This window comes from Lepidochelys kempii, chromosome 12, assembly GCF_965140265.1.
Source record: "Lepidochelys kempii isolate rLepKem1 chromosome 12, rLepKem1.hap2, whole genome shotgun sequence".
Classification (NCBI taxonomy): Eukaryota; Metazoa; Chordata; order Testudines; family Cheloniidae; genus Lepidochelys; species Lepidochelys kempii.
In genome coordinates this window covers 38,072,566-38,096,675 of record NC_133267.1, presented here as the reverse complement: position 1 = coordinate 38,096,675, position 24,110 = coordinate 38,072,566, and the positions used below count along the sequence as shown (strand labels likewise).

The 24,110-nt window shown below is 43.4% G+C and overlaps 1 protein-coding gene across 1 annotated transcript in view; it reads right to left on the bottom strand.

Annotated features, from left to right (window-relative positions):
• ZNF469 (zinc finger protein 469) overlaps positions 1–24,110 on the bottom strand; it is a 408,895-nt gene that overhangs the window by 315,023 nt on the left and 69,762 nt on the right. Inside the window, exon 4 of the mRNA XM_073308156.1 lies at positions 23,263–23,328. The gene's annotated coding sequence lies outside the window, so the exon portion shown is untranslated. The remainder of the gene's footprint in view (positions 1–23,262; positions 23,329–24,110) is intronic.

Below are 24,110 nucleotides of genomic sequence, written 5' to 3'. Positions count from 1 at the left end.
AGATGGAGCAGCCATCGGCAATGCTTGAATCAGGGCTGGCCATGATGGAACAGGCTTCCAAGGGAGGTTGTGGAATCCCCATCACTGGAGTTTTTTAAGAACAGGTCGGACAAACACCTGTCAGGAACAGTCTGGGTTTACTTGGTCCTGCTTCAGGGCAGGGGGTTGGGCTAGGTGACCTCTCAATGTCCTTTCCAGTCCTACATTTCCATGAGTCTAGGATTAAAGTACAACAAGGTGTAAAGTTAGCGGGACACCCACATGGTTCAGCTGCATTGGGAGGCAAAAGATGAATGTCACTGAGACTGAACGAGGTCAGCCTCTAAAAGCTACCCTTCTTGAAGTGTGCCATTGCTTTGGTCAAACCTGGTTACATTTTTGGTAACAATTAGCTTTGATCACTCCAAACTCTTGGAATCACAAACATCTTACCAGACTTCAGGAGAATTCAGAGCCAGCCCGGAATTCTAACAGTCAGACTCGTCTTGGCCAACTGAAATAGAACCCACTTCAGGCACTGGAATGGGACTGAGAAGATCTGGGTTCAGGTCCTGGTTCTGCCACAGACTCCTTGTGTGACCATGGGACAGTCACTTAATCTGTCTGCCTCTTCGTTCCCCATCTGTACAGCGGGAATAATATTTTTTCCTCTCCCCAACCCTTTGTTTGACTTGTCTATTTGAACTATAAAACCTGTGTCTTACTTGGGTATGTTCAGCATAAGAATATATAAGAACCTAAGACCAGCCACACTGGGTTGGACCACTGTCCATCTAGCCCAGTATGCAGTCTTCTAACTTTGGCCAATGCCAGGTGCTACAGAGGGAATAAACAGAACAGGCAATTATTGTCTGATCCATCCCATCATTCACTCCCAGCTTCTGGAAGTCAGAGGCCAGGGACATCCAGAGCATGGGTTTGCATCCCTGACCATCTTGGCTAATAGCCTCTGATGGACCTATCCTCCATGAACTTATCTCGTACTTTTTTGAACCCATTTATAGTTTTGGCAATCACAACATCCCCTCGCAATGAGTTCCACAGGTTGACTGTGCACTGTGTGAAGAAGTACTTCCCTTTGTTTGTTTTAAAGCTGCTGCCTAGCACAATAGAGCCGTGATCTTGGTTTGAGTCTCTAGGTGCTGCTGTAATGCAAATAAGTCACAATACTAAAAATCAAAACCTGGTATCAGCTAAATCAGATTCCCCATTTCATAAACCCACTTTCCAATAAAAGCAATCAGCTCTCTCTGGTAAGCATCCTGTGCTGGTTTTAGTTCTGACCCATCTATAATGGACTGGCAAAATACCAGAGACCCAAAGGGAAAGCCAGCAAGGACAGCTATCCACCCACAGATTTTTCATAATGTTAAACAATAGCATTGCTATGCCTTAGTGAAGTTGCTTTAAGCATGAGACCCTCCTGTTTGCTCCTTCTCAGACAAGCTGAAGCAATAAGCCACCGGGTTCTGGAAGTGACAACGCCAATGTTAGTGGGAGGTAAGCCCAGAATAGATGGACGGCTTTTTAAAAGTTAAACCACATGGGCATGCAACTAGCTATTTGGCTGCACGTCTTTTGTTATTTATTCACAGGCTGCCTCACAGGCTGCGTAACCACCACGCACATACCAGCACAAAAGCTGTCGCTGGGGGGGAAACTTCAGCAGCAGTTAAAGAAACTTGTGCACTTGCCCCTGTGCTCCGAAACCCAGGACCAGATAAAATATGGATGGACGAACATCTAACTCTTGGCTTTTATCCACCAGGGGCATAGTTTGTGCATGCATCTCGACACCTACTTTTCTACGGACACTTACTGGATATGCATGCAGAGATGGAGAAGGTACACAAACAAGTGAATGGGTTTCTGAGACCTATCTGCGTCTGCACATAGCTTGTATGCTCTAAAGTATGCACGCAGCAGGTCCACATGCTGCTCTTGGATGCAGGGACAGTTTGAGTTCTGTGTTTGTACAGTAACTAGCACTGTAGGGACCTGATCCAGGACTTGGACTGCTAGGTGCCACCACAACACAAATATCCTCTACTCACTTCTGGGCCAAACACTGCCATTTAGGCATTGACCCACAAGGGGGAAGTGCAATGCCTCCTCACCAGTGCTTCACCAAGACACCCAGCACACAGGCCAGAGTGTAGATTGCACTATCCGTGTCCTTGCACTTTGAGTGTGGGGACTGCAATTGTGACTGGTACTTGTGCAGGGCATTCTAGAGGGGTGAGGTTACTCGTGTCCCCCCCACCATCCCGAACATTTGTGCAAGGGCCAGTCACAATCAGGTCCTTAAAAATCTGTCCCACTAAGTAATTTTCAAGCAGGAACTCTGGCAAAAATCAGAAGAATTATTTGAAGAACCCTCCCTCCCTCTTCCCATAACAAGCGCCAAGGGAGTAAAAGCATGTGTATGCTTCAATATAGCCTCTAGCCTGGAAAGGTCTCTTTCTTTCATATATCAAACGTATATAGTGGAGACAGGCTAAGATGGCAGACTTCAGCGCTGGGGCAGGCCCAAACCAAGGTTCAATGTTCTGGGGTTAGAAGTTCAGCCAGAGTTAGGGTTCAGGTTTAATGGTACTGAAATCATACACGATATCCTGCATCCTACGTTGCATCCCAATCAGATCTGGGAAACATGCCCCTTCTGTCTGGGACAAGAACTGAACAGGCACGTGCAGATCTGGGGACCCAAAAATAGGGAGCCCCTCCTCCACTCCCGTTTGTCATCACTGGATGATGGTGGAAGGGGAGGTGGAGTTCCATAGTGTACCCAACAGCAAAACCCTTTCTCCCTTCGCTGTAAGATTTTTTAACTCCCAGCTCCAAATCTGCCCTCTCAATTTTGGTTCCAGATCAGGCCCCAAACCAGGAGGGGTTGGTTTTCCAAAACTGACTTGGATACTATCCAGGATGATAGAAATCTTATGCGATTTCATGCCATCAAACCAAACCCTAGCTCTGGTTCCTAATTAAGGTGACCAGACAGCAAGTGTGAAAAATCAGGACTGGGGGTGGGGGGTAATAGAAGCCTATATAAGAAAAAGACCCAAAAATCGGGACTGTCCCTATAAAATTGGGACATCTGGTCACCCTACTCCTAACTCAGGTACTGAACTTTAGCCTGGCTAACATGCTGGTACTTGGATGAGACCAGAACCCCAAACATAAAATGCATGAGAGCTAATTTAAAGTAGAAACGGTACAGTGTTGCATTCAGAGCAGGACAATGGAAATAAAAATAAATTTTCAATGTAACTTTTGTTCCAGGACACCTGAAATCTAACAGACAGACTGCCTATTATTTGCTGAGTAAAGCATTTCGGAGCCTCCTACTTAGTATCTCTTTTTGTAAATCACAACCCATTAATTACCAGTTCAGGACAACTAGTTTCAGGATCTGAGCCTGCCTTTCCCCTAAAACAAAAGAGATGCCCAACTTCTGACATTGCCATTTCTCCCAGTATTGTCCTGGCCCTGAGTAAATTTTATTCTTATTCACTGACATGTTGACAAATTACTGGATTGAAAAAGAAAAGAAAACTAGGCTTAAGCCAATCACAACAACAAAGAACAAAAGGAGAAATAATACTGCATAAAATGTCAAGGCAGAAGAACCACAATTCTCCAGCTTATGTTGTGCGGGAGGACAGACTAGATAATCATAATGGTCTCTTCTGGCCTTCAAATCTATGAACTGACCAATGGTCCATACTCTGGTAACCTGTTTTCGTGAGTGGGCAGCACACAATGCTTCAACAGAATATGTAGGGACATCTCCCCAGGATGTCCCTAGGCTTGCAGTTCTGTAACCCGAGGTGGCTTTTCTTCCTCAGCTCAGCGGAAGCTTATGTCCTGAAGCAGGAAGGTGGCTAGCCCTCATAATTAGAGCTGGGTGGAGAATGGTAATTGGTGTTCATGGAGGATTTTAAGATTCTTAAATCGGGTTTAGTTCCAGTTCAGAACGGAAACCAAAACCTTCAAAATTCTCTATAAAAATCAAGTTACAGTTCTCCACCCAGCTCTACTGGGTGCCCCAGCTCCAGCGGGAGCTGTCTGGTGGGCTGCACTGGACCAAGGAGGCCTGGGAGCCAGGCAGGCTGCTGAGGACTCAAGTGGGTGAGTTGGCAGGAACGCAGGCAGGTTTGCGCTGGAATTTGATCAGAATCTCCATGGTCCTGCAGAACGTTTCAATTTTGAAGAACTGGCAAATTCTGATGAAAAAATGTTCCGTCAACATTTTTCTGACCAACTCCACTTGCGATCTTCATCTTAGCTAGCACCACTCCGGAGGCTGCACCGATGCAGTTGCACCAGGAAAGCGCTTGGTGAAGACACTTCCTACGCCGACAAGAGAGCTTCTCCCACCGGCATAGGTGCTCCACCTCCTGCAGAGGCAGTAGCTATGGCAACAGGAGAATCTCTCCCATCAACACAACGCTGTTGACACCAGGGATGCGACTGGTATAACTGTGTCACTCTGCGGCGTGGAAAATCCGAGCGACACAGTTATACTGACATAAGTCCGTAGTGTAGGCCAAGCCCTAATCGTATTACATTCAAATGCATCTTCAGTATATGCCATTTCAATTGGGAGCAACCAAACCAAGCAGAGAAACTATACTGCAGGGGTAGGCAACCTATGGTACGCAAGCTGATGTTCAGTGGTACTCACACTGCCCGGGTCCTGGCCACCGGTCCAGGGGGGCTCTGCATTTTAATTTAATTTTAAATGAAGCTTCTTAAACATTTTAAAAACCTTATTTACTTTACATACAACAATAGTTCAGTTCTATCATATAGACTTATAGCAAGAGACCTTCTAAAAACGTTAAAATGTATGACTGGCACGCGAAACCTTAAGTTAGAGTGAATAAATGAAGACACTTCTGAAAGGTTGTCAACCCCTGCTATACCGGGACATAACATGCCACCTTTCCATCTGGTCACAGTGTGTGTTTGGGTTGTGTAAAGAGCAGCTCTTCTGCAAATATTTGTCTTGATGACCCTAGTGCATTATTCATTGGTTTGCCTGCTCCTAAGTGAAATAATGTCCTGAAGACCCATTTGAATTTCATCAGTTTGGTGGAGAGAACTATACTCACGTCCAGTGTTTTGAAGTCTTGCCAGGGCTACCCATTGAGCTGGACAACAAGAGGCACTTATGCAGTGGGCTCTTGTCTCAATTCTTTCCTCTCCCCATGTGCATCTATGAAAGCAAACAGGGAGCTGGTGAAGCAGCTGCTACCTAAGGGGGAGGTGTTCCCTGTTCCTCCCCTCCCAACTTGCTGGGAGCTTTCAGAGCTGGTGGCTGTCACCAAATGGGGTGTGTTCCTTTGCTCTGGGGTTGGAATCTTCTTGGTGTTAATAAAGCCAGCCTTGAGCAAAGGGACTTGGACTGACCTGGAGTTTGAGGCTTTACTTAACCTTCCCGAGCTGGCATGTCTGGCCACCAGTTTAGAGCGCTAAAAACCAGTGTGCTTAAGAGTTAGAAAGTCAAGTACACACATCCTTTGGTTTGATCTGTTTAGAACACCACCACCCTACGCTCTGTGGTTAGGATTTTCAAAAAGAGCCTAAGGGAGTTGGGCACTCGCGTCGCATTGAAATGTAATGGCAGTGGGGCATTTTTCTCTTTTAGGCGTCTTTTCTAATCTGGCTGCTGGAGGATAGGTTCCCAAATCCTATAGTAAGGTGTCCAAGTACATGCCAGATCTAGATATCCGTGTCCCATTCAGATATGGGAAATCTCTCAGAATCCAGCCAGTCAAATGATTTGTTATTGACTTAGAATGCAACAGGGGTAAGGAAAAGCACAAGTGCAGCCAGTAAGTGCCTATACATAGATTTAGGAGACTAAGCTCAGGCATCTTGGTTTGAATGTTTTGATGTAATCATACATGCGAGAGTAAAGGCCCCTGCCTGTGTGCTGCGTATAGGGTTAATGGCATGTAAGGCATGCCCTGTACCGTGGGGATCAGCAAGGAGGGGAGGGCAGCTCCCAGGAGGGGGCTACGTTCCCCTGCCCTAGGTGGACGGAGTCTTGCATCTGCCACCTCCAATGCTAGAGGATAGTATAGCTCTGGCACAGAATCTGTAGTGGAGACAGCACCAGCAGGCAGCTTATGAACCATATTTCTCAATCAAACATTCCAGCCTGTTTCCGGAACCACACAACTATGCGCTGGCCACTACACAGGGTTTGTGGCAAAACTACCACCCACCGCTACGTGTCATACTCTAATTGTTACCGGTCGGCATTTCTCTGGCTACGTTTAATCCTTACAAGGAGGGGAGGGGAGTTATTTGTTGCTACTAGTACACAAACATGCAATTCAATCACTAAGGGCATTTGATTTCTCTCTACCACCACACCATGCATCCTTGTAATATCCCCACATCTCAAGTTGCAAGTGCCTACGTATTTCTTAGGATATTTCTCCTTCTCCACTCAGCCTCACTGCATCCTATAGAAATAAAATATTTTGAAATTAAAAAAACCTAAACAATTGACCAGCTGGATACTAAGAAATCTAAAACCTCAAGGTCCCACTTCGATCTACATCGTAATGGTTTTATTGGGGATGGGGTGGTCAGTATACAACATGATTTAACCCCATAATTCTATGGTTTCCGGTATATCACTAGGGCAGATGATATTACGTAACTTCACACCAAACACCAGTAAAGACGGTTTGCTGGCAACGCAAAAGCCTATCACGCAGCTCAGCTAATGAAACTACGCAAGCCCTTGATGACTACTGACGTCCTTCACTTTGCACACTGGCATTACTTTTGACAAAGGAGTATTTAACTGCAAAACCAGACTCCTTGTCCAGCTCAATAGCAGTGAGAGACTAACCAAGGAGAACAGCGGAACCCCGGCATCCGGAATTCCCGTCCTCTTCACTTCAATCTTAGACCACCTGATTCTCAGTTCCCTGCTCTTACAAAGAATCAACACTTCCTGTTTGACTGAATGTAATTATCCAAACTGGAATCGAACCAGGGCATCGCTGCTAACTTTCTTTCAACAGTGAAGGACAGATGACTGTAGGTAGCTGCAATACTGTCCACTGTTGGAAGACAAACTCCAGCCCTGAACTCAGGCCATGGCAGGCACATGGAGAGAGGACAAACTGATTTTCAACTCTTCTGAAGTTCTGTGTTTCCTCATACATTAACCTCTGAGGTATGTACCTGGCTGTAGAATGGGGACAGTTAAGTACAGGCAGACGAACGGTGACGGAAAATAGGAAGAGAGGGAAAGAAGTAGCAACAGGTGAACGATAGAGGCTGTTCAGTAGTATGCAGCAAGACAGAGCCACGTTCTGATCCCAGTGACTTACAGGGCCATGTATCAGGTAAATAAATCAAAAAACTTTTCCTGCAGCTGCTTGGTTTTAAATTCTCCTTCCTAGAGATGCCCCTTTAGGGAAGGACAGCTACTGGGGCACAGCATTGCCAGACTGGATCAGACCAGAGATCCGTCTAGTTCAGCAACCTCTCTCTCACACTGGCCAGTAACCAGCCGCTTCAGAGGAAGATGCAAGACATTCTGTGGTGGACAGTTGTGGGATAACCTGTTCCCAGACAAAGCTTATTCTTAACACCCGTCAGTTAGGAAGGAAGAGCCAGTGGCTAGGGCACTAGTCCAAGACTTGGGCTCAAGTCCTTGTACCACCACAGACACACTATATGATTTTGGGCAAGTCACTAAGTCCCTCTGCCTTAGTCCTCAGTCTGTAAAATAGGTGTCGAGGACTCGAACCCCAGACGGCACGGTTCGTTGTCTGACCGGAGAGAGACAGGCAACACCAGCAAGGTCCGAACAAAGCTCTTTATTGAAGAGTGCACACAACAAGAGAGAATAGACCGTCTCCAAAGAGAACCAGCCGCCTCTAAGTAAACTAATAGGTTTTTATAGACAGTTCCGTCGCGTCACAAATTTATTCATAAAGCAGCCCACGCCCCCCACGTTAGTTAAAATCCTCTTTCTTTATTATGCATGCACTTCTACCCCCTTATTGCAGAGAACTTTTAGGAAATCGTAATGCTTCACTAACTTTCTTATCGGTATGGGTGTCAACCAGGAGACGAGGAGTTAAAACAGACATAACACAAGAACAGGGAGTGGAAAACAGCGCCTCTGTATCTCAAGGTCTGGTACAAAGTAAAGGAATGCAAGCCTCCCCTTCTTTCTCACTCTCTGTAACTTAAACAAATATTCCTTCATTCTACTTTCAGACTTTCCCAGCAGCCTCTCTTAGCCTGACTTTGGTCTGGTTGGCATGACTGCTTCATGGTTAACTTTCACACCTAACACAGGGGTAATACTTCCCTACCTCACGGGGGCACAGACATTCTCATTATCCATATAAATGTCTAATCTTTCTTTGAATCTTTCTAAATGATATCTTGTGGCAATGAGTTCCACGGGTTAATCACATGTTGTATGAAAAAGCATTTTCTTTTATCAGTTTTGAATTTGCCAGTTTTCAGCATCATTGAATGTCCCCTTGCTCTTAAATTAGAGAACTGCTAGTCTGCCTTTCTCAGCTCTCCTCTTTCTAGACCCTTCATTGTTTTTATGCTTTTATCTTTCTTCCTCGTGTCCACCTCCTCTCTAAAGTAAACAGTTCCAATTTGTTCCGTCGCTCTTCCTCAATTTTCCTCTCTCTAACTATTTTCATCTCCTATCTCTGAATCCCTTCTAATGCTGCTATATCTCATTTGAGATAAGTTGAACAGAGCCTGGCACGGTATTCCAGCAGAAGATATACCATTGATTTATATTATGGCATTATAACATTATCCCTATTATTCTCTGTTCTGTTCCAAATGAACCCTAACATTGCTGTTCACCTCTTTTTCCTCTGCTACCATTGCTGTCCATTGAGCTGAGATCTTCACAGAGCAGTCCACAAAAGAAATCTAGGGCTTTCTCCTGAGTTGATCCAGTACATTTAGAACACAGAAAAGTGTAGGAACAATTCAATTATTTCTCCGGGGTGGGATTACTTAGCACGTGTCACCACTGAATTCCATCCATTCTGAGCTTCCCTCTGCTTCTTCCCAAAAGCCAAGTCACACCACTCTGCCTTGCATGTTCCACTTCTAAGGCCATGTCAATAGTTGCAACGTGATGCCAAACAAAGCTACCTGCTTCCTCCAAACATGGTAGAACACAGTCAGGCTTAGCCACTGGTGGAGACAAGACCAACCCATGTTCAACACCTGATGCAGAAAGCAAGTTCTGTTGGTTAAAAAAAAAAAAAAGGGTGAAGACGAATAGAGCAGTGATTCAGTATTCGGTGGGTGTATAAAACAAGTACAGGTGATATTGCTAGCCTGCACTATCTTAATTATTGTTTTATTTTTAATTATTTTCATTAATATTTTATTTAATAAATAATTAATGGAGTCGCCACTATCCCTTGCACCACCATTTTCTTTGGTGCACCAGGATTTACACAAGCAATACACTTCACTCATGAACCCTTTTGCTTCTAGGCAAATATGGATGACATTTATTTTAAAATTTCCATTGACAAATAATCCAGGACATTTACCCACACCTGAGAGAAAGGGTTGGGCTCCATCACTCAGTTTAAGGTTTGCCATCTTTCCCACATGTTCTCTCCCGCTCTGATTGATATTGGAGACGCAACTTCATGGCAAGCCAGGATGCCCTGGAATGGAGACCTTTTGCTACTCCAGGGGCTGCCATCTTCTGGCATTGATACAGAACCACTGAAATGCCAGAGGACTGCCTAACGTCAGCATGCCTGCATCCAAATCAAGCTGCATGGCTAAGCAATGATTCTTGCAATGTGGTCCAACCTACATTATGCCCTTCCTTTCTTGCTTCTTCAAAGGCAGCTCAAAAGAGAGCGAGAGAGAGAGAGTGTCTGTGTGTGTCTGTCACAGCATGGATGAAAGCAGCTCTTGGGAGGACATGCACATTCCCTGGCAGAAAGTCAATAATTACGTTGGAACATAAGTACTTTGTGTCAGGATTTCAGCATGTCACTCATTGGTAATAAACAGACCTCCCAGAGCTTTCACTGAAGGATGGGTCAGCTCCAAAAAAGGATATTACTTTCCACCCCTCTACAGTGAAAATCACAAGTAGAAATACCATATCTGCTGCAGTTGGGAAATGTAGGTAGCAGGAGATCCTCTTGCAGAAACTGACCATGTTCCCAAGCCCATGCTGAATTTACTGAGCATTGGCAGGGGGCTCAGCGCTGCACGCACATGGAGAGGGAAGTGCAGTCCCTTCTCCAAACGGCATACAACCCAAACTAGAGAGATGAGACAGGTGAGGATTAGGACTTTGTTAAGCACCAGTCTGGCTCTGGCAAGAGCCAGAAGCTGATATGGATCCTAGCCTCAAGGTACTTATACGCTACTCACTTTAAGTTCGGCACATGCTTTAAGTTCGGCACATGCTTAAGTACACTGCTTAACTGAGACCTTCCTGGTTTATTCTATGCTGAAAGACAGAGAGCACTTTCATTGGGGTACGTTAGATTTGGGGCACCAGAGACATAATAAAGTGCTGAATCAGATAGGATCCAAACTCACAATGGCACAAGGTTTTGTTACAATTTTACTCTTCGGCAGATCATTATTGAAAAATGTCGATGCAAGAACTGTGTGCACAACCCCCCATCTGCACAGCAAAGGACCCCCCCAAAGCATGCAAAACAAGGAACTGAACTTCTACGTTGCCATTTACACTTACAATTTAAGCAGCCAACCATAGAAGTTGGATTTGCCCTCCTACGTTAAATAAAAATCAAGTTTATTACTTTACTGTGAAATGATAGGGAAGGAAAGGGTTCTAAAGGATTATTAATATGTAGTCTAAGTGACCTAGTGATCTCATGGGAGCCCCTCAAATTAATTAGTGACAGTTAAGACTGCATCAGGACACACTTCATCCACCCAAAACCCGAAAAGCCCGAAAATAAGAAGTTAAGGGGAAAGGCTTGCATTCCTTTTCCCCTTCATATTGCGTATAATGCTGTCAGCTACACACTCTAACACTCCATGAGGCTTTCAATTCCATCAGCAGCAGCTGCCCGAAAGCAATACATACTCCAACTTCATCAAACTTGCGCTCTAATGCAAACCCTTAATAGTGACCTCAGCAGTGTTAAGGCACGACAGTTTGCCAAACACATAGAGTGTGAGACACTCAAATCTGCGGCTCTGCTGACATAAAAGCATAGGAGGTTACTGCTAAGAATTTCAATCCAGGATGGAGACAGAGCACTGGAATACTGCTGGATATAGCTGCTGACAGGTTAGGTGTTCCTCTCAGGGGAGTGTGGAAAGGACTGGCATCCTCTCTGACAAAACTGTTTTCATCTGTCTTCAGCACTGCAAGTATTAGTGCACAACGCTGGGGGAGAAAATGTTTTGTGCCTTTTACCTGCAGAACAGAAAACAATACATGCATTGCTCTCTGAAATCATCCAAATCCAAAGAGCGGGAAAAATCCAGGAAGTAACTAAATGAAAAAAAAAAAAAACCCTGGAAAAATTATTTATGGAATTTCTGTTCTTTCATAACGGCTTCAGCATTCACTTGGGCTACTGCAAAAAACAATTATGATGCTAATAAAAAAGGGGATGAATAATTTATTATAAATTGTACACAAACTCTTGTCTTCTAACATTCTGGAGGGAAGGCTGAGCTGACTGCGTGCATATGCAATTATGCTCATATGAAACAGCCCCCCTCCAGCGTATGTTTGATGTGGCCACTGCATTTGAAAATGTTTGTAACTGCTTATAATTTTATTTTATTCTTTTCAACATTTTTTTAGGGAATGCAATTAAAATGGAAGCATAAACCTGCTGTCTATTCACACTGCACAATATGTTCAAGATTAGAAACACTGGACTGTCTTAACCTAGTTCTTCCCTCTTGATCAGTGCAGGGCACATAAATATTGTCAATTACACTTTAAGATAAATAGAATACACTTAAATAGTTGCAGATCCTCTCCTGCAACAGACCTAATTCATCCCTAGTATAATTCCACTGGCAAATTTGGCCCATTGTCTACCAAGATAACATCTAAACTGGGAGGGGTTGCAAGTGCTTTGGAGGATAGGATTAAAATTCAAAATGATCAGGACAAATTGGAGAAATGGTCTGAAGTAAACAGGATGAAATTCAATAAGGACAAATGCAAAGTACTCCATTCAGGAAGGAACAATCAGTTGCATGCATACAAAATGGGAAATGACTGCCTCGGAAGAAGTACTATAGAATGGTACCTGGAGGTTATAGTGGATCACAAGCTAAACATGAGTCAGCAGTGTAACACTGCTGGAGAAGGGAAAAAAAAAAACCCAACATCATTCGGAGTGTATTTACAGGAATGTTGTAAGCAAGACACAACAGGTAATTCTTCCACGCTGATTAGGCCTCAACTGGAGTACTGTGTCCTGTTCTGGGCACCACATTTCAGGAAGGATGTGGACAAATTGGAGAAAGTCCAGAAAAGAGCAACAAAAAGGATTAATGGTTTAGAAAACATGACTATGAGGGAAAATTGAAAAAAATGCATTTATTTAGTCTGGAGAAGAGAAGATTGAGAGGGGACATATCAACAGTTTTCAAGTACATAAAAGGTTGTTACAAGGAGGAAGGAGAAAAAAAATGTTCTTGTTAACCTCTGAGGATAGGACAAGAAGCAAAAGGCATAAATTGCAGCAAGGGTGGTTTAGGTTGGACGTTAGGAAAAACTTCCTAACTGTCAGGGTGGTTAAGCACTGGAATAAATTGCCTAGGGAGGTTGTGGAATCTATGTCATTGGAGATTTTTAAGAGCAGGTTGGATAAAGACCGGTCAGGCATGGTGTAAATCATACTTAGCCCTGCCTTCAGTGCAGGGGACTGGACTAGATGACCTCTTGAGGTCCCTTCCAGGCCTATGATTCTATGATCCACTGCTTGTAATGTTACCCTTGTTGTAAGACCACTGGCATTAGAATGGTGATCAAATCTTATGCGTCAGGGCATAAACCGATTATTTGCAGGTATCAGGGAGGGATCTCTTCCTCTCAGGTACAGCACTGGACAGTTGGTTAAGTGCACTGCCATGTGGTTGTGAGGAGGGGCTCATTTTCCTCTACAGCCTTCAGTAATGGCCACTGCCTAAGGAAGAATACTGGATTTCTGGCCTTAAAATCTATGAAGAGACCATTGTGGCAACTTTCTAGTCCAGCCTCCTGCATAACCCAGGCCAGAGCGTTTCTTCCAGTAATTCCTGCATCAATCCCATGGCTGGTGGTTGAGCTCGAGTCAGGTTTTTGTTGCTGTTGTTTAAAAATAAGATCAGCCTTGATTTAAAGACTTCAAGTGATGGAGATGCCACTGCATTGCTTGGTAATATGTCCCAATGGTTAATTACCCTCCCTTTTGAAGATCCACGCTTTATTGCTAGCCAGAATGTATCTAGTTTCAGCTTCCAGCCCCTGGATCTTATGATGGCTTTGTTTGCTGTATCAGAGAGCCCTCTGCTCTCAGAAATTTTCTCGCCACAGAGATACTTACAGAGGAAGATTAAGTTATCTCGATAAACTGAACAGACTGAGCCTCCCGTGTCTCGACGGTCTGGTTTGTTAAAGCAAATCCTCAGTATTTGTTCAGTGGAAATCAGCGCCCTAGGCCTCAGTTTGATGCACATACGAAGGGATTTGCTGCATCAGGGCCTTCGGGAATGGTGTGGTGTAAATCACAGAGAATAGGCAAAGCTCTTTAAAATGAGTTACTGAAGAGTTCCAAGATGACACAGATCAGTTTCACAACCTTGCTCCCCTGGGAGACATTACAGAGAATTACATCCTCCCAAAACCTAAGTAATGAGGCTATCTGGTTATTATTAAGGATTATGGATCATTGGACTATATATTGCACTGTATTAAGCATCCCACTGCCTTGAGATATCACCACAAAGTATCTACCCCACCATACCCCCAAGTCTCAGTCCACTCTTTGTGCCCTCTTTTTTTTAAACGCCACCTCCTTGAAGCAATTGATAACTTGGTCCTGTCAGACCGGAACCAAGACAGGTTTCACCTATTTATTAAATGCAGGTGGGGTTCCCCCCACCCCAAGACAAATCAAAGGTCAATGCCAGTCACAAAGTAAATTGAACAGCCACGATAAAAAAAGAGGAGGAACAAGAATTTTTTTTTTTTTAAAAGACAGATTTTGGGGACAAATGGGTAGCTCAAGGGAATGGGAATGGGGAGATGCAGGAGAAAAAAAAAGGAAAGTCACTGCTGGCCAGCTGGAATGTGCTGCATGCTAGTAGTGAGTCAAGACGCATGAGGGTGATGTGTAACTTGATGTGTAACATCGCCACGTGGTTTCATTCTAGTTCTTCCCGAACACACAGCATCCTTATCACAAAAGCCACCCACTTCATTGTAGGACTTGCAAGCAGGCTCAGGAGCTAGGTCTGAGTTGTCAGAGCCCAGAGATTATCAACTAGACTGAACCAATAAAGGGGCGGGGGGAGGGGAGGAGAAAGACATTTGCTCCAAAACAAAAGAGGCACAACTCAGTATTTGAATCCTAACAAATTAACTAGGGGCAGGGACACATGAGAAGCTTTATTTTAATAAAGCAGAAGTGTCTGGTTTTGATTTCACAGATGTTAGAAATGTATGCATGCAATCTGGAATTAAACTGGACTAATCTAAACCGTATATACAAACCACCATTTGGACTGCCTCTGCAAGCCTCGGAGTCAATTCACAGCTCATTTTTCCAGTTAAAGTTCAACAAGCTTCAAATAAACCTTAGAGGGGGAAAGGATTTTGTTAGTGTCTAATGTAATTTACTATAAAATAAGTCCTCACATGAACTGCAATAAAATTCAATTTATCATAATTTGTAAAATGTAATTCTTTTCTTAGTAATTAAAACGATATTGCAGTGAAGCGTCTCTAGTCTGTGTGTGCGCTCATTTGTTAAAATCTGATTATGTTAATATGGCATTGCCTTTACTGCATTTAAACACAAAAACTATGTCCTATGGGACATTAAATTTCTTCATTTAATCCACAAGAGACAAGAAACCCAGAGAAATGAGCATCCATCCAGCAGCCACTGCCACATACCAGCAAAATCAACATTCAAAAGAACAGGCCCAAAATATTTTTCCATCACTTTAAACTCCTGGTTTATTATAGCTACCCCTTTTCAAGCCCCTTTAGTCAATGGGTCTTTCCTCTTGTACGTGCTTCCACACTGGATATTCATAGCTGATCATGAGGGCTAGGTTTTGCACACTAGTTTGTTGTGACAAAGAGGAAGGACAGCTCCGTGGTTAGGATGCTAGCCTGGAACTGAGGAGAGCCAGGTTCAGTTCCCTGCTCTGCAACAGATTTCCTGTCTGACCTTGGGCAAGTTACTTAGTCTCTTTGTATCTCAGCTCTCCCCTCTGTATCGCAGCGGTGTGTGAGGCACTCAGACACATTATAGGAATAAATACCAGAAATAAACTGTTAGTCCCAGCAGTTAGCCTACATTCAGAGCGTTGCTGGGTTGTTTTCATTTAGAGAACACATTTTTCACATGAGTCTGATATTTGCTTGGTGCAATCCTGTTTATTTACAAAGAATGAACACAACTTTCCATTTCCCTTAGCACAGCAGGGACAAACAGCAGCAGGCAGTTTCGTTGCTCACAATTCCAAGACAGCCTTTCCAGCCAGCACTCTGCAAAAAAGAATTGCTCGCTTGGCTTTCTCTCAGGGCCATGCTACCAGTGCTTCTATGGCTTTCTCCTTACTTTTCTGGCTGTTTTCTGCTTCTGACACACATCTGTAATCCTATCAATGGCCCAGTCCCTGTATTTGCAATCAGTTCCCAGAAAAACCCTTCTTATTCTCCTTGAGTTAGTTATTCCTCAGGCCTTCCATGTGGCCAGTGCTTTGGGTGGTGGCTTCCATGGTTCTGCTATCTTATTCCATAAAAGGAGCTTAATTGCTTCTTCTACTTAGCTAGAATCCAGGGTAGTTAGCATTCCCATCAGCTTCAGAGAGGTCTGTGATTGTCCGTACATCAAAGACACACTTAATAACAGCTGCCAACACCCTCCAACATAACAAGCTAGATCAGGAGCCCTCGTTTGTGCCAAAAGATCTATTATAGGTAAAATGGGAGTGAATAAAGAGAACATAGTCACTTACGGTGATGGCCCCAGTCCTTCAATGAGATCACTATAGGCAGATCCTTGCTCCTGCAGAGCTCCATTGGGACTCAGCATGGGTATGGACGTTCACCCGTGTGAACTAGGCCTGAAGCTAGATACAATTCTCGTTAATTTACACCTTTCTTGGGTTGAACTCAGCACATTCTCTCTGGACATCAATCTCAGCAACTGAAGTAAACTCAAAGGGAACCAGTCCGCTTATTATAATCCCCCATCCAAAGGCATCACCCTTCTCAAAAAATCAGGCAAATTGCACCACACTCTGTAAAATGCCCAAGTCAATGTTTATTTTACTTTACATACATTCTTCCAACACATAGAAGCTTAAATAAATCCAGCCAGATACATATGGCCTTAATGCATTCCAAAAACACAGGAATCCTCTCTCCTCCTTTCGTAGCAGTTAATCTTTGATGGGGTCAGCAAAACAAGATTATTCTCATGGCAGGTATCTGAGTCCTACTCCTTGAATAATTATTTCCAACTATGTTCACAAAGGAAAGCCCACCCAGTAGACTATACCTTCATGGCATTGCACAACAATCTAACACTGATGTATGTACATTGCACCGAGGCATAACCAAAGCACACCCAACTCTGACACAATTTGCCCAAAATGAACTGATGTATAGCAACTTTCATAATGTGACGAGCCAAAGTCCACTCTGATATTTCTAATCCGTGTGTGTTGGCATTTTTTAAAAATAAAGATAGGTAGCATTTTATTCCAAATAGTGCTACAAAGCTCAACTATCCTTCCAGTCTACTTGTTAATTTATAGCCAGTGATGGAGATACCAAAGCCAAGTTTGAGTCAGACAAGCATCCAGAAATTTGCTCTTCGCTAGTCATAAAATCAGCAAACTCATAAAATAGCTGATCTTCACTGGAATCCTGGAATAAATTACTGTACATCTTTACAATTCAGTGCTGAAATTGTCACAGATTAGAGGCTGGTTGGTTACTTTTCCAAAGCTTTTCCCAACTATATTCCTTCCAACCAGCACACAGTGGAATATTTCTGATGTTTCATACTGACTGGGAAGATCATCCATTTTACTTAGCAGAAGATATAAAGAGGACTTGAAAGACACATGTACATAGGTTATTTGGTTGGGTTGTTTTGTTTTTTAAGAATAACGGCTAAGAGTCTTTGTTATGCAAATATGAAAAAATGGCTCAACAGCAATTTCAGTGCCAGGGAAAGCTTAGAAAATGTGTGTCTGTTTAGGATATGTCTACACTGCAATTAAACACCCCCGGCTGGCCTGAGTCAACTGACTTGGGCTCACGGGGCTTGGGCTGAAGGGCTGTTTAATTGTGGTGTAGACATTTGGGCTCGGGCTGGAGCCCAAGCTCTAGGACCCCTGCCCCGCTTGTGGGGTCCCAGAGCCCAGGCTGTAGCCAAATGTCTACACTGCAATTAAAACAGCCCCTTAGCCAGAGTCAGTGACTGGGGCCAGCCACGGGTTTTTAACTGCAGTGGAGACAGACCCTTAGTTGCAGACCCCATTGCTGCAGTATATGAGCATTTTGTACATTAATGCATTTATCTTTAAATTCCCTTGCGAGGTGAGAAGCGTTATCCCCATTTTACTGATGGGGAACTGGGGCACAAACAGATTAAATTATTTGCCCGGGGTCCCGCAGGGAGCCTGTGACAAAACAAGGAATTCAACCAAGATCTCCTGATTCCCAGTCCAGTGCCTTAACCACAAGACCATCCTTATTCCATGATATATTTAAACACAGTGCTATTTACCATTACTGCAATGCAACATATAGTTACAAGAAGAAGTCAGCAATATAAAATATAGTAGTTTATTTCTTAAATATCTTTTCCATTGTGGATCAAATAGCTGGCATTAGTCTCAAACTGCCTTCTTTCTCCTTCTTATCCTTTCCTTTCACTGTAAACACCACGGGTTGCACCTTCACCACAGCCTGTTGCCATGGAAATGAGGATATGCCACCCTGAACCATTATTAGATGGTCAGATACAGGAAGAAATGTAAGACCTTTATTAAACATGTACTTTGATGGACTAAAGATAATGCATGAAATATATTCAAGGAACAACCATGAAAAAGAGGAAATTTTTAAAAAAGCCAGTGTTTTCTATTGAAAATATTTGGCTTCTTTCCATTTGCACTGTGAAAACTTTGATGAGAGAGGCCATTTCCAGACACTGTCAGCAAAACTGAGGTTTATGAGGATGAGTAGCATTATATCTGTAGATCTGGAAATAATTGAGATTTCATATGAGAGAATCTCCAAAGACTTACATATCAATAGGCGAGACTACCAAGGGTTAATATAACTAGAGGTAGGCAAATGGTGACTCTCCTTATCAAGCTAACTGTTCCTCTGTTCCAAAGTGCTACAGATTACATGCATCCCCTCTGTAATATACCCAGCTGTAATCCCCAAACAATAATAATCCCCTATCCTGAGCCACGGAGTATAGCTGCTGGCGTTTTAACAGACAGAATCTGTTTGTATTTCAACATTGGGGGGCACAAATTTAGAGACTTTCACATACTATATAAAGTGATTATGCTTTATTAACGACTGGGAAAAAAGCTTAAAGCAGCACGTGGTTCATAGTAACAGGTCTGTCTTGTTTACAAAGAGAGTTGCTGACTTTCCAAAACTGCTTCTACCACAGAAAAGGATTCTATTATCTCTAATCATCATCTCTTGTCTGGACACCAGGGGGCAGTATGCTGTAGCAGAGGGGATAACACACACAAGTGAATCATGCACTACAAGGGAAAATACTTGTGCCAGCCCCAAATAATTAGACCTTCTCTGGATAAACTAATTGTGTTGCTAGAATCAGAGCTGCCAATTAATTCAGCATTTCCATATCTTAAACAATTCTCCACTCCAGTGATCCCAATTCCCAGTCTGATTTCCATTTGCAGAGTCAGACCATTTATTTCACCACAATGATCAATATTATCATTTTCAAGATTACTGCACTGCAGCTGACTTGCATTTAGACATAAAATGAACTCTGCATTACAACCAATATTTTGCTACAGGAATCAGCCGTGCAGAAACCAGTGGTTATACATGTGGTGCTGAGAATGTCAAAAGGTTCAGAGATTGGATTCTGTCTGGATAAGAAACCTAACATTTGAATACTTATTTGACTCTTAACCAAACTGATCTAAGCCTCTCTCCTCAAATTCAACACTGATACAAATGTTACAAATCAGGGGCCTTGGAATGATACCAGGGATGAATTTGTAAATTGGACAGAAAAAAGGTATCAGTAATAAGTAGCATAGTTCGTCCTGATTTAACATCCAGTGTGTGTGAAAAATTAATGCTGAAGGAGTGGAAGGGATGTAGCAAGAAAAACAACTAACGGGAAGGTGTAATGCAAAGCAGGGACACACAGAGAGAAAATAAATATAGGGCCAGATTATGATCTGAGTTGCAACAATCTAAATTCCACCTAACTTCACTGAGTTGAGTAGTAACTTTTGATTTTTTCTAGCAAAACTAACATCAGACTTGGCTCCCAAAAGGTACATGTTCCTGCTGGCTGTTTTACCTGTGACACACCCCATCTGCCACAGCGTGGAAACTGCACATGTTTTGCACCCCCACTTTAGCTCACCCAATCATCATGGATTGGAAAACTTTTTTTTAAACCTGTCAAGTCCCAATTTCAGGCTCCTGTGTTTCTCTAGCTACACATGTTGACAGCAGCTGCCTGCCTTACCCTGCCCTAGATTTTTGTGATGGGGAAGCACAGCCATAGACCAAAGCCCTGAAATGTAAGTAAAAGAGGAAATGATTCCCCACTCATTTGCTTTAACAGAAATTTACCTACAAAAATATAACGCTACTGTGGTTGTTACAAACACAAACTAGTTGCTACAAGTCTCTGTTATTCATGGCAGCCAGTTACTCACCTGAGCCACATACTTTCATTTCTTTCGCAGCCATGGTGATCAAAGCTTACTCAGTTTGGAGTCTCCCTGACTTTTTCTGTTTGCTAGTTGCCCACAAACATTCGTAAACATTCGACACATCTATCTGGTGAGTTCTAAGAAGAGCCTTCCAAAATGGTCGTGCAAGCACTTTGAATGTAAATCCTCTTGTGAATATTTATTTGCACAAGTACACTCGGTGTTTTTGATTTCCCATAAATGTTCCTGCCATGCAAACTTGTTCATCTGAATTGATTGGGGAACAAGCACAGAAAAGGGAGTCGCACATACCAGGAAAGCAGATCAGCAGTTTCTATGTGGAAGAATATTCACTAAGCGTGACATTGACTCTTATGCAAATGGATGGCTCAGTGCTTGTGCACCAAATATGTCCCACATTAAAGAGACACATAGCTCTTATGCTGGCCCTCTGCAAAGGGGCGAATTTTACCCAGATGATTGTTTCTTGTTGCTGTATGCTTGCTCTACTTATTTCTATGTTAGCAGGGTTATAAATAACGTACAGTAAAAACAACACCAGGAAGGGGCACATGAAAACTATCACATGCGTAGGTGAAGTACTTCAGTATGGCTTAACTGCACAATCAGAACTTCCCATGCCTCTCAGGGTCTCTGCGGTCACTTGAGAACGTGATCCAGCCCCCACTTTAACGGGATGAAAGGAGATTGAGGACTGGGATGACAAGAATCAACAAGATTTCAAATACTTTAGAAATGTTCGATTTCTCGAGACACGGGCAGGGCTTTTCCTCTTCCACACATTTGATCTATGATACGCAGCATCTGGGAAGTCTATGGGGCTCTGCACAGGCACAAGACACCATTCCTGCAGCTTGCAAGAAGTAGACCAAAATGAGCAGACAGGGACTGAGGGAGTTATATGGCCCTGTAACAGGGCACACTCCATCGCCACCCTCTGATGCCCCAGACATCTCTCAGACTCTCCAGCAAGTGGGAATGTAAATACACACACATGAAACATAGGTGCTGGATCTAGGGGTGCTCCCGCACCCCCTGGCTTGAAGTGGTTCCCATCCTATCCAGGGTTTACAGTTTGGTTCCATAGCTCTCAGCACCCCCACTGCACACATTGCTCCAGCGCTCCTGACACGAAATTGCCATCACCTGCACCAATACAGTGTTGTGTAGCAAAGGTGTTTACAGTGTTTCCTGTCCTTTAGCCCTTTCCCACATGGCCAGAGAGAAACGGAGGTCTCCCTTCCTTGGGATCTCCGCGCACACTGTGCTCTGGTAGCCCAGGTCCACTCTCCCCCACTGCCTTCCTGTTTCTTCTTTTATACCCCTTAGCTGATGCTAATTGGTTCATCAGCCCCCGAGCCTGATCAGCTAATTAGCTGCATATCCCCAGTCAGCCTGCTCCAGGGGAACCCACTGGTGCCTAGCCGACAGGAGTGCTGGCTCCCCTGTTAGGGCATATGACAGTGCTGGAAGCTAACAAGAAGATTCTAAGGACACCCTTGTTAATAAGGAAATAAGGATTCTTTTCTGGAGATACACCGAGGCCTGTCCCACATTCATCGCGTCTCACTGACACTGAATGAATCAATTAACACTGTCGTTCTTGCTCTCCTGGATGGATGGAGGGGGCACTTGATATGCTCCGAGGCCACACCCCTTTGGCATTTTCCATGATGACAATCTAGCTCTCACCTGCACACACCGTGCCGCTATTTTCCATTGCAGAGAAAGCTAGTTTGTCCCTGCTCCATTCAGTGACACTGCAGGTGTATAGTCAGCACCATTTAAGGGCAGTTAATTATTAGCACTATGGTACAGAGGGCAGAGCACTGAGCAGGGAACAGGAGGGCCTGGTTCAGACACTGACCTACTGTGTGATCTCCTGTAATGCACTTCACCTCTGTGCCTCATTTTCCCCATCTAAAAGGGGGTTAACTATACTCACCTTCTTTTGTAAAGTGCTTTGAGGCCTGTAGATGAAATACTATATGAGAGCTGAAAAATGAAACACTGACTAAAACTGACTAAAATTATTTTAAAACTAGCATTTATCAGTCAATATCACAAAGGAAAATAAAAAGAGCAATTTCTACTGCAACGATTAAAAAGCTACTCCACGGTAATTTTAATCTGAATCATGACCATGAGAGGGTCTATCAGGCCTTCCTGCCCCCTGGTGGAGGCATTGGTGCCCCCGACACCCTCTGCTCAAAGAAAACCCGCTCAGACCAGATTGCCAACAAGACAGTCCTCCAGGGGCATAGAAGGGCCTGGAGGAAACATTGACCAATCAAGAGCCAGCAGGACAGTTAAGAAGGCTCGCCTGCATCTCCCCAGGAGCAGACCTGGGGAAGAATGGAACAGAGAAGTTCATCAGTGCTAGGACAGAACCCCAAGGCTAGGTCAGGGCCTTGCCTCCAAACACTATAAGAAAGTGTTTGCATTTGAGATTTTGTTTCTTTATGCAAAGGCTCAGACAGCCAAATCATGAGTTGCTCGTCTCTCAACAACTGAATAACAAAATGACGCCGAGCTGATGGCATAGGGTCAGGGTGGCCAAAACTTACAGAGTAAGGTGGGGATGCCTGCAGTACCACATTTGGTCCCATAGGGTGGGGATTACAGAGCAACCCCACCTGCCACAATGACAAATTGGAACAAACTATTTAATAATAAAAGGGTTCCTGCTTAATGAACACAATAAAAAGCAAAATATAACACAAATAGGTTTGGCTGATGGTGTCTCTTTAATATACTAATAGGGTTTGTAGAATAACTGAATTCCTGCAATTGTCAGCTAGGAAGACAGATACACTGGCCACTTTATTGCAAATAAAGAATTGGGATCAAACCAATGGGCTCCGTTCACCTCTCTCACACCACGAACACAATGTCCATTGAAGTCAATAGGAATCCTTCCATTGATTGGATGGGCATTGGATCAGGTTCGAGGCCAGGAGTAATGCTGCTGAATTTGATGCAGATACACTGGGCTAAGTGAAAGCAGAATCAGTCCTGGCATTTTAATGTAAATAAAATGAAAGAAATAAATACCTGGTTCAGGACTTCTGGAGAAGACTTCATTCAGGATGGAATCAGTGCTTGGAATCAATATGCCACCTAAGACAGGAAAACAAAAAAAAAAGTGTGTGTGGGGGGGAAATAATTAAAAATAAAAAGTGACCAGCCCCGCTCTGCCAAACAACTTTCCATTGAACCATTTGTGATCAATGTTACCCATTTTTCAATAACATGTTGAATTATTCTTTAAATCAGGGAATCTGTTTCATAATGTGAAAAACAAAAAATCAAAAAACTATTTTTATAACAATGTGAAATACTCAGTTGCCCCCCCAATCTATGTTTTAAAACAAAAGTATGCATGTATGAAAGTGAGCAGCCTATTTGGAGTAAAATCCAAAGCTTTCTAAAAACTTTGCTTAAATATCAAACATTTTAATACTAATAAAAGTTTGGTTAATGTATAGATTTATTTATATCTCAAATTACATCTATCTATACATATAACAGATGGATCTCTTTTCAAGAACTTTTACCCCACTTTTATGATGCCTCTGCTCCTTCTGTGTCCTGCTGAAGCGAAGGAACCACAAGAAAGGCTGTTTCCATTTTATTTTTTAACATGGCCAACATCAGAAAATATCAGGAATATTGCAAGAGGAGTTGAAAGAAACATCCGGAACATCGGGGGCTTGAGTTTCATTTACAGTAAGGCCCCTCTCCATATTCTGGATGTGTAAGTGGGCGTAACTGTAATTTGCTCCTGGTTTTCCAGAATAGCCCCAGCAATACAAAGGGGCTGTAGTGTACCCGAAAAGGAAGGTCTGGATTCGTAACCCAAATGAATGTCTCACATTTTGTGCATTCCCCCACTGCTATTT